This window comes from Lactuca serriola, chromosome 5, assembly GCF_051521515.1.
Source record: "Lactuca serriola cultivar US96UC23 chromosome 5, Lser_US96UC23_V15, whole genome shotgun sequence".
Classification (NCBI taxonomy): Eukaryota; Viridiplantae; Streptophyta; class Magnoliopsida; order Asterales; family Asteraceae; genus Lactuca; species Lactuca serriola.
The window spans coordinates 335,284,553-335,296,692 of NC_136412.1; positions in this window are offsets into that span (position 1 = coordinate 335,284,553).

Below are 12,140 nucleotides of genomic sequence, written 5' to 3' on the forward strand. Positions count from 1 at the left end.
TACCTATCAAAATGAATTCAAATGCTTTTAGGATCAAATCAACATTTTCTTTGTTATGAATCCAAAAATTAAACAATGAACCTGCAAAAAGCATACCTCAGACTTTCCACTAGGATTGTTTGGTCTTATGATAGTATCAACATAGTAAGTAGGGTGCTTGAGGTTTCAGAACCATAAATTAATAATTAAAGCTCCTACTACGTACATTCATTATGAAATGAGAACCAAATTCACATCAGACGATCGATCAATAATATAAACATAAACATGATGAAATCAAACACTTTATCTTTAATGATAGACTTGACCTTTGCTTCCAGTCTGGTCACAAGGTTTGACTCACAGCCTCGGTAGTAAAAGCACCATCAAAAGCTGCCTCTGGAAAAAGTTTTTTCATCTCCTTTTTCAGAAAGAGTTGCCATATATATAATAAACACTTTCTTTCTTGTGGCTTTCATGGGGGAAAAAGATTCATCTGATCCATACCCTGTACAAACATCCTTCCATTAGAGTAGCAATGAAATTACACATATGCCCCTCCCTCATCATGCGATATTTCAAGATTCATGTTTACACACCATTGGGTTGTTAGGAGTCTCCCTACTCCAACTGGACCTCATGAAGGGATTTACTTGTAATGATTCCAACCTGTTAAGAAAAGAATATTCAACATCTTCAAAAGAATATAAAAATTAACAATCAAAATATATTTAGTCAACTCTTACCATGATTTGATTTGAAACACAACAGCAACAAATGTCAACCCAATTGACCGGTTTTTTTAGTCAACTCTTACCAGGAACTTAAAAATATACAGGCTCTCTCAAAGTTTCAAGATTAATTCTATAATCTTAACTAATTAATAAACAAACATCAAAATCCATCTTACTTTTTGTACAAGATCCAACAAATCCATTGCATAAGCCACACCCACAATGTTATCAATCAACTTACTCCTCAAATATTGGGCACCCTATGAGTCCAATCTAACAATTGTTAAATAAATCTTTCATGGAAAATTCCTTTCTTTAAACTAACTTTTTCAAATTTACCCATACTATTGATGAGTTACCCATAGGTGATGAAAATAAACCAAAATCAATCAAATCTACATCTACAAGAGGAGTGATGAAAATAAACCTCACATGGGTGCCTTTTATCTCCAACACATTTTCAGGAAATACCGAAACTTGGAGAAAAAATTTATGCATCTTGCTCGTCTTCCTCAATAACCAGAATCAACTCTTCATTTTCTGTCACAGATGGCTGGCTCACTGGTGCAAAATCTAATTGGAAATCATTAATTTAAATGAAACTTAAAGTATTTAATTTGAATAAATGGCTCACCTTTTCCCTTTTATACCAACAACTTTAAGCATTCCCATTGAAAGAAAAGTTACTACTCTTCCAACTAGGTATGCAACAATTAAATGCCATGCCTATTTATTATTTGAGAGAATATTTAATTATTAATGCTAATTTTATTAGAAAGTCTAAATAATGTTGCTGCTTCTGTGAAGAGTGCTTAGCTTGTTAAAAAATATTATTGGAAATGAAATGAAATTTAACACCATAGTTTACCCAATGAATCCCATAACTAGAGAAAATGTACCTGAGGAAGATACTTCAATAAAAGAAGATTTATTTTGAGTTTGTTGGTTTCTGCATTTGGGCTCAAAAAAAAAAAAAAAAAAAAAAAACTCTGCTTTAGACGCATAAAACTTTTGTTGCTGATCTGATTTCAAGACACCATTGGGTTGTTAGGACTCTCCCTACTCCAGCTGGACCTCATGCAGAGATGTTGCTTCTACTGATTCCAACCTGTAAACAAAAAATATTCAAAACATTAAAAAAAATAGTTATCGAATTATATTTATGCAGGAAACTAACACCACAACTTATTAAATTTAAAGAATTTATACCTCTGCTTCAAGTCTAAACAAGCACCATCAAAAAAAATATTGTGCTTGCCTTGTGAAAAGCACATCACTAAACCGATACAATGTTTCTTTTGTTTTTAGATTAAGTTACCTTTTTTGTCCCTCCAGACAGGTGATTTTTACAAATTTGGTCCAAATAGTTATGGTACTCATTAGAGGTTCTTATTACATTTTTGAGCTCAGTTCCAAGTGAAATGACTATTTTTTGGTTCCCTAGTAAGAGCTTAACTTTAACAACTCGATTAGTCAAGTCCTTGTTTGGTATAAACTTATAGAATTTCAGTCTTCTATAATAATACATGAAATCAAAACTCTAACATCCATTTTTTCAAACCCAAAATTATTAATAATATCACTCCCATTTCTATTTCATGTGTTGAGATAGATATCAAGAATTACCCAAAGCCATGGGAGAAGATATCAACTGATTAATTGTTGTTGGAACCCATGAAATTTTAAAATCAAAATATGAAAAGTCTAATGCTTCTATGTAAAGATGTATTATAATAAAAACAAATTCCAAATCATAATTGTTAACAACCTCTACCCATTGATTCTACCTGCTGCTTCTTCTCTTTATCCTATGAAGAATCAACAACTCCCACAGACATCAATCCCAATGTTAATTTGACAATCTATTTACCTACACATGATTAATTAGTTATTCATTAAAACTTAACTTAACGCAACATATTTCCAACCACTACAAACTTTTTTAGATGGATGCAGCCTTTTCCATAAGCTCTATCACATGCTAATCTCACCCCATCAATATAACTCAAATTTCCATTTCAAAGTAGAAATCATCATAAAAAAATAATAAGAATCGAATAGAAGAAAAAGTACACATCTTCCATACTCATAGACCAAAGTGAATTTCTTTATTTTAAAGTTTATTTGTTGCTTAAAAAACAAAGCTCAGGACCTAGCTAGAAAACACATGCATCGTAGATTTAAAGTTTTTCATACATCATAATAAACTAACTATATGAAGCATATATATATATATATATATATATATATATATATATATATATATATATATATATATATATATATACTGTAAGCATCATTCTTCGATTAGTAGGATTTAGTTAATATAAATTATTAAATAATTTAACTTACCTAAATTGTAATAAAAAATATCACATTTTCAATCTGTTAGCTAAGACCAGCAAGAAACAAAAGCCTGTTCCCAAATATCCTCCTATTCAAGGGAAAGGAAGACAAAAGAAAGTAACAAGTAAATCTTATATGAAGTTTGATTACAAAGCCAAAATGATAAACCTAGACATCAGTAAATATGTATTTCTGTTGTTATAACAACTGTAATATATTAATATATTAGAAGAAAATGAATTATGTTTTAAACTAACCACCAGAAGCCAGAGGATAACAAGTACACCACTTCCTGTGTTGCAGTATTGTTTATCAACTGAATTAAGTCTCCATTTTAGGACATGTAGGTAACCAAGAATAAAAGAGTACGTGAAGATAAAAAAATATATCAAACCCTCTAGGATGAACAGATATCTTCTACCTATCAAAATGAATTCAAATGTTTTAATTAGGATCAAATCATCATAGATTCCAGCATATATATATATATATATATATATATATATATATATATATATATATATATATATATATATATATATATATATATATATATATATATATATATATTATCTATAATTTGTGATAGGAACTAGACAGTTAAATACTTAAAAGGGGTAAAAGGGTAACTTTCTAAAAGAGTTTGTTAGAGGTTTGCTAATAAGTTGAGGGAAGGATTGCATTGTTAAACAGGCAGAAATATATTTAGATTCGTGTTAGTCTCTAGAGTGAGATTGGCTCATTGGCTAGGCCTTTGAGAGAGGGATTCATCCTATCAGGAGATTGTATTCTCTATTTTGTTTCATTCAATCCTCAATATCAATCATCCGTTGTTTGTTTATGAATGAATCCAAGAATTAAAACAATGAAACTGCAAGATGAATATTATTACCCTACTCTCCCTCTCTCTGCTGCAAAATGCTTTTTAAGATCCTTCTTTCTCCATCAAAACTACATTAATTACGATTCCCTGGAGTTTTTTTTCATCTCCTTTTTCAGAAACTACCAAAATACCTTTTCCTTCTCTTTCTTTGCTGCAGAAAAAGCATAACCATAATTATGTTTATAATCTATAAAAACCCATCAATTTTTATTTCTTTTTACCTAGCTTTTTCGTACCCATTTTGCCAGGTTTCTACATTTTCTTCAAAATCATAGCAATCCTGATGCCTAACAGTCATATTTGGCTCTTTCTCCAACCACCCTGAAGCTGTATATAAAACACAAAATACAATTTTAAAAGTAAATGTAAAAAAGTTAAAATAAAGAAATATAATATATATATATATATATATATATATATATATATAACACTATACAAACATCCTTCCATTAGAGTGGTAATGAAATGACAGGTATGCCCCTCATCAAGTAAGATTTGAAGATTCACGTTTACACCATTGGGTTGTTAGGAGTCTCACTGCTCCAACCTTTTAACAAAAAAAATATTCAAGATCTTCAAAAAAAAAAAAATATGCAGACTCTTCCACTATAGCAGTCTCCAGCATATATATCACCCTTCAAAGTTTCAAAATTAATTCTATAACCTTAATTAATTAACCAACATTAACTGATTCAAGATAATCAAAATCCATCTTACTTTTTGTACAAGATCCAACAAATCCATTGCATAAGCCAAACCCACAATGTTAACAATTTGCTCCTCAAATACAAGCACCCTACGAGAGTCCAATTTAACAATTGTTATATAAATCTTTCCTTTCTTTAAACTAATTGTTTCAAATTTACCCAGAAACTTAATGAAAATCAACCAAACTTGCACCAAAATCAACCACATCTACATCTACAAGAGGGGTAGCAACCTCCTTCCCATGGGTTCCTTTTATCTCCAACACATTTTTAAAAAATACTTAAACTTGGAGACAAATGTGACATGAACTTTATGCATCTTGCTCTTCTTTCTCAATAGCCCGAATCCCCTCACCATCAGCTTGAGTTTATCTTCTGTCATAGATGGTGTAAAATCTAATTTAAATGAAATTTAAAGTATCTAAGTTGAAATAAATGGCTAACCTTTTCCCTTTCAAAACAACAAATTTAAGCATTCCAACTGGATATAAAACAATTAAAGGCCATACCTATTTAAAAACTTCAAACATTAATTATATTGGTATTATACTAATGCTAATATTATTCTGGTTCAAGAATCATACTCAGTCAGGATGTAATGACAACTCACTGAAATCTAACACAACCATAAAATGGAGACTAAAAAATTTAAAATCTAAACCAGTTTTTAAATTTGGTCCCTCGGTATAGCTGATATTTGCAAATTTGGTCCAGAAAAGTTTATCTTGGAGTATTGGTCCTCATTAGAGATTCTTGTGCCATTTTTGGTCTCTATTCCAAATAAAATGCCAATTTTTTCTCCCCAAGTGGAGCCAAACTCATGGACCAAAAACGTTACAAAGTCTTCAAAATAAGGACCAAAACTGCAAGGAAAGTTTTCAGCTATACTGAGGGACCAAAAATGTAATTTACTCTTGATTTAAATTAATGTAAGACTACACTGCAAAAATGTTCCCTTTGATTTGGGTCCCAAAAAAAAAAATTCAGGCTTTCTTTTTGGTATTAACCTCAACAGCCACACTGTTAAAATTCTTAAAAGCAACCAATTTGCCCATGCTTTAACTATTTGTATAAATGCACACCTGTCTATTAGACTTGGAAAATATTCAACTTTATGGGCCTCTGTAAAAATGTGTATATGTTACCAAATCTGTCAGGAGAAAGAACATAGTGTAACTAAAACAGTTGTAATATATGAAACTTTTATTGCTGATTTGATTCATCTTTAACGAGAAAAAATCTATTATTTATTTTTGTAACTATAACAGATAATTTATAGTAGAAAATGAATCAAGCTGTAAATTTTGTTACCATGTAAATAGAAGATCCTTGTGTCAACCAACATGCATGATGATCTACCACAAGATGATCTATCAAAATGAATTGAAATGTTTTTAGGATCAACATAGATTTCATCCAACAATTAAACAAGGAAACTGCAAGATGAGTGATAGATTGGACCTTTGCTATAAGAATCGCAAGGTTTGAGAACTGATCAATCTTAGGCCCCTACTTTCATCATCTCGTTCTTTTTCAGAAAATAAATGAAAAAGACTTGCCATAATAAACTACTAAAATACCCCTTTGCTTAATTTGCTAGAGAAAAAGTGTAACCATAACTATTTACAACATAAATCTCCATGTAATCAGATTACATGTATACAGAACAGCAGCTTCTTCTATGTGGTTCAAAGCACATTCAATGCTCTCTGATTACTCTATAGGAAAACTATGGATACTGAGCCCAATAACTATATAATGCTATTCTTTTTAGAAAACAGTTGAAAGACTTGTCATAAGAAACTGCCAAAATACCTTTTCTTTCTTGTGTTGTGTCTTTCTTTGTTGGAGAAAAATCTTAACCATGATTATGTTTATACAATTAAATTATCAAAAACCAATCAAGTTTTATTCCATTTTACGTAACTTTTTGGTACCTATTTTGCCCGATTTCTACATTTTCTTCAAAATCATAACAATCCTTGACCCTAACATCGCCCCTGTACAAACATCCTTCCATTAATTAGAATGGCAATGAAATGACAGTTATGCCCTTCATCATTCAAGATTTATCTCACTACTTCAACTGGACCTCATGCAGGAATTTGATTGTAATGATTCCAACCTGTTAACAAAAAATAGAAATCAAAATAATTTAATTGTCTGTATAAAGCAATTTAGGAGATCCCATACATTAAAAACACAACCTCATTGACTAGTTTCCTTTTGAGTCGACTCTTACCAAGAACAAAAATACACAAGCTCTCTCACCCTTGAAAGTTTTATTATAAAGTATAATAAATAAAGCAGTTGGGACTTTCCTATTTCATTTTCCAATGTCACCAAGGGCTCCCCTTTCTCCTTTCTGGTTTACATATGCTACACAAGAATCATACTCAGTCAAGATGTAAAGAAAAATCACTGAAATCTAACACAACCATAAAATGGTGACTAAAAAATTTAAAATCTTTTGTGACCTGTATTTGCAGATTTTAAACACGTATTTTCAGTTAGTGGATAATCTGATGGGCAGTGAGATAAATTATTTTGATGAGGAGAAGTTTTATGAAGAAAAAAAAACCGTATCTCATATATTAAAAACTAGTTTTAAAAAAAATCAAACCTCTGTTTGGCTGTTGAATCACAGACATTTCTTCTTGTTGTTCTTGATTATGACCAAAAACTCTCTTCTGACAGATCCAGTATCCTATCAGATAGCCAGAAAACAAGCTGTGTTACATAATATTACATTTACAAATCTTCATAAAATTAATAAGTAGCCAAGGTTCATACTCAGATAGCCACAAAAGGGATTTATAACAATTGAAGAAGGTAGAAGAAATACATAAATATGAGCCTAATAACTACCCATGATGGCAATGTTGTTGTGTTGTTAGCCAACAATATTATATAATAAGACCAAAATCGAGTAAACAAACCTAACACATTATCAAAGATTTTGACCAAATTTATTTCATTAGTAAATGCATTGCAATGGATGAGAAACAATAAACATCAGATGATGGTCTTCCATGATCACATACACAAAAATAGATTTCACATTCAGAAACAAAACTATCTCCAAAACATGACATTATCATATGATCAAAAAACCACAGAAACACATTCATTCAGAAACAATTTGAATAAAATTTCATAGAAAACCCCCCAAAGAGAAAGTGAAGAAGAAAACCTAAACAACAAAAATGCAATTACTTAATCCGAGAAAACCATATTTTAAAGTAAAAAAAAAAAAAAAAAAAAAAAAAAAAAAAACTGGTTCCTTGTAAGAATCAACACCCAAGTATTTTAAATTTGGCATTAAGTAAACTGTGCGATTGTTCATCTCCATCTGCAGCCAAGGGACAAATGGTTGTTCATCATCATACAACCAATATTGTTCTTTTGAATGACCATAAGAACAATGAAATAACATTTGATAAATGTCTAAAGATTAAAAAATATCAAAGCATAAATGGTTAGATTTCAAAGTACAGTTTCTTAATATAATGATATAACTGAAAAAGTTAGAAATACATAACAGCAAGAAATACCTTCATACCACCCAAGCCATGGGAGAATCAATCAGTTAGTTGATTAACTGTCATTGGAACCCCTGAAAATCTAAAATCAAAATATATTTAAAAGTCCAACAAATTATAATTGTTAATAACCTCTACCCATTTATTCTACCTGCTGCTTCTTCTCTTTATCCATCTCTGAGAACAATCCCAATTCCCAAGGTTAAGTGAAGAGAAGATGTTGGAAGCCCTGTTTCAATCAAAACTTCAACCCATAAATGAAGCATATACGTAATACATTTATACCATAAACATCATTCTTCAATTAATTTTTTTAAAATAAATTATATATATATATATATATATATATATATATATATATATATATATATATATAAGGTAAAGGAAGACAGAAGAAAGTAACGAGTAAATCATATATGAAGTTTGATTTCAAAGCCAAAATGATAAATCTTGAAAATCTTATGTAAATCCATCTCTGAGAACAATATTATATAACTTAAAATGTCGTAAATTTCTCCGAGATGAAGATGCTTGAGACTTCAAATGCTAATATAAAAAGATGTAACATTTTCCTTTTTGAAATGTGTTTATGTTGTTGTTTATATGTATATATTCTCACCTCTCATTGTGATGCACACCAGCCCTTCAATGCCATAACTACATAGAAAAAACCAGATCAATAAGAGGGAGTGTTAGGTAAACTGTTTCAGATGCTAGCCTGCGTATATGTACTATTTACAAACCTAGACATCAATAAATATGTATTTTTCTAGTTATAACAGTTGTTTATCAGATGAAGGTCTCGAATTTATGTGATGAAGGTAATCAAGAATAAAGGACTGAAGAAAAAAAATGCAGATTTTGTTACCATGTAATATGAGATCCCTTTTGATTTTCAAGAACCGGCTCATCTAAATTAAATGGGAACCAAATCCACATAAGATGATCAATAATATAAACATGATGAAATCAAACACAAATCCATCACTTTACCTTTAATGATAAGATTGGACCTTGATTTAAGTGTCACAACAGCACCATTAAATGTATATCAATTATAGCTGCCTATCATTTACAGTGGAAAATCCTTTTTCAGAAAATAGTTGAAAGAGTTGCCATAATAAACTGCCAAAATACCTTTTCTTTCTTGTGTTGTGTCTTTCTTTGCTCGAGAAAAAGGATGACCATAACTATGTTTATAATCTATACAGTCATATTTGGCTCTTTCTCCAGCTACCCTGTAGCTGTATACAATATACAATACAATTTTAACAGTAAATGTTAAAAAGTTTATAAAGCAATATAAAAAAATATATATTATATTTATACCAGGAGTCAAATAGGATTCATGAGGGCCAACAAGATAGTGAGAAAAAAGACTCCTCTTAGTAACCCTGTACAAACATCCTTCCATTAGAGTGGCAATGAAATTACAGGTATGCCCCTCATCATGTGATTTTTCAAGATTCATGTAGGAATCTCCCTACTCCAACTGGAACTCATGCAGAGATGTTGCTTCCAACCTTTCAACTAAACTTGCACCAGAATCAACCACATCTGCATTTACAAGAGAAGTAGTAACCTCCTTCACATGGGTTCCTTTTATTTTCAGCAAACACTGAAACTTGGAAACAAATGTGACATGAAATTTATGCATCTTGATCTTCTTCCTCAACTCTGCAACCCTCAACATCAGTTTGAGTTCATATTCTGGCTCACTGGTGCAAAATTTAATTGAAAATCATTAATTTGAATGAAATTTAAAGTATTTAAATTGAATTGTTGTAAGCTAACCTCCAGAAGAAGCCAGTGTTGCACTGTTGTTTATCAGCAGAAGGTCTCCATTTTAGGTGATGAAGGTAATCAAGAATAAAAGAGATGCAGATTTTGTTACCATGTAAAAACAGGATCTTGATGTGAAATCCATTTTAATTTTCATGAACCGATTCATCTAAGTACAAACCCTCTGGCCCATGGATCAATCACAAGATGAGCATCTTCTACATATCTAAACACAAATTTCAAATGTTTTTAGGATCAATCAGCATACATTATCTTTGTTATGCATCCAAGAATTAAAACAATGAAACTGCAGGATGAATATTATTACCCTTCTCTCCCTCCCTCTGCTGCAAAACGCCTTTTAAGATTCTTCTTTCTCCATAGGTAGATTTCATGCACATAGTAAAAGGACAACAACACCATCAAAACTACATTAATTACGGTTGCCTGGCATTTACAATGGAAAAAGGTTTTTTTTTCATCTCCTTCTTTTTCAGAAAATAGATACCATAATAAACTACCAAAATACCTTTTCCTTCTTGTGTTGTGTCTTTCTTTGCTGGAGAAGGAGCATAATCATAATACAACTTTTTGTTACCCATTTTGCCTGATTTCTACATTTTCTTAAAAATTATAATAATCCTTGTGCCTAACAGTCATATTTGGCTCTTTCTCCAACCACGCTGAAGCTGTATATAAAAAATACAATACAATTTTAACAGTAAATGTTACAAACTTAATAAAGAAATATAAAAACTATACAATACCAGGAGCCAAATTCAATTCATGAGAGCCAACAAGATATAAGAAAGATTCCACTCAGTACCTTGTACAAACACCCTTCCATTAGAGTGGCAATGAAATGACACATATGCCCCTCATCATGTGATATTTCAAGATTCATGTTTACACACCATTGGGTTGTTAGGACTCTCCCTACTCCAACTGGACCTCATGCAGTGATTTTGCTTCCAACCTTTTAACCAAAAAAAATTATAATCTTAATCAATAGACCAACATAAAATGATTCAAAATAATCAAAATCCATCTTACTTTTTTTGTACAAGATCCAACAAATCCATTGCATAAGCCACACCCACAATGTTATCAATCCGATCCTCAAATACTTGCACCCTATGAGTCCAATTGTTGAATGAATCTTTCATGAAAACTTCCTTCTTTAACTAATTCTTTCAAGTTTACCCAAAATACTGATGAGTCACCCATAAGTGATGAAAATATACCAAACTTGCACCAGAATCAACCACAATTATATCTACAAGAGGAGTCATGACCTTTTGTTAATTAGAAGAGCAGAATCACAAACAAAACAACAAAATAGAGCAGTAAGATAAATTATTTTGATGAGTTATAAAACCCTAGATCACAAGTTTAGAGGAATCATCCCAAAACAACACAAAATGAACATATTTCAAACAGATTCAGGAGAAGTCTCATGAAAAAAATCGTATCTCATATATTAAAAACAAGTTGTTGAAAAAATCAAACCTCTGTTTGGTTGTTCAATCGACGTCATTTCTTCTTGTTGTTCTTGATTATGACCAAAAACTCTCTGATTGCTCCAGTTATCCTATCATATAGCCATAAAACAGGATGTGTTGATAAAATTAGTTTTCTTGTCCATACATTAACTTTATTTGTACATACGACAAATCAACTCTCGATAACAGAAAAACCCTAGAGTAAAGAATAAAAAACTACAAGAATGAAAAGACGAAGAAAAAAAAACCCAATCAAAAGATGCAGACCAAGAACCCCAACGAAAAGATCAACAAAATGCAATTTCTTTTTTAAGTTGTAATGCGTCTGGTGCAATTAGTTAAACTGACAAAATCAAAGTTTTTTAAAAAAAAAACATTCAACGAAAAGATAGAAGAGGAATGCAGGGTAATACTAAAACCCCCAACGAGAATAAAAAAGACAGCAATTAACCTTTGATTCTTTCTTATTCAAATATCAATTTTAATTTTACAAGAAAATTATTATCTTAATCACCAAAACAAAAAAACCCTAGAGAAAACTTACAACGATCTTGATAATTTCTTGGACTAGAGAGGTGGATGAGAGTCTACTGCGAAGGTTGGGGGTGTTCAGGTCTTTGTGTAGTGGAATTACATAGATCGTCATCGGTCTCGGGGGTGTTTAG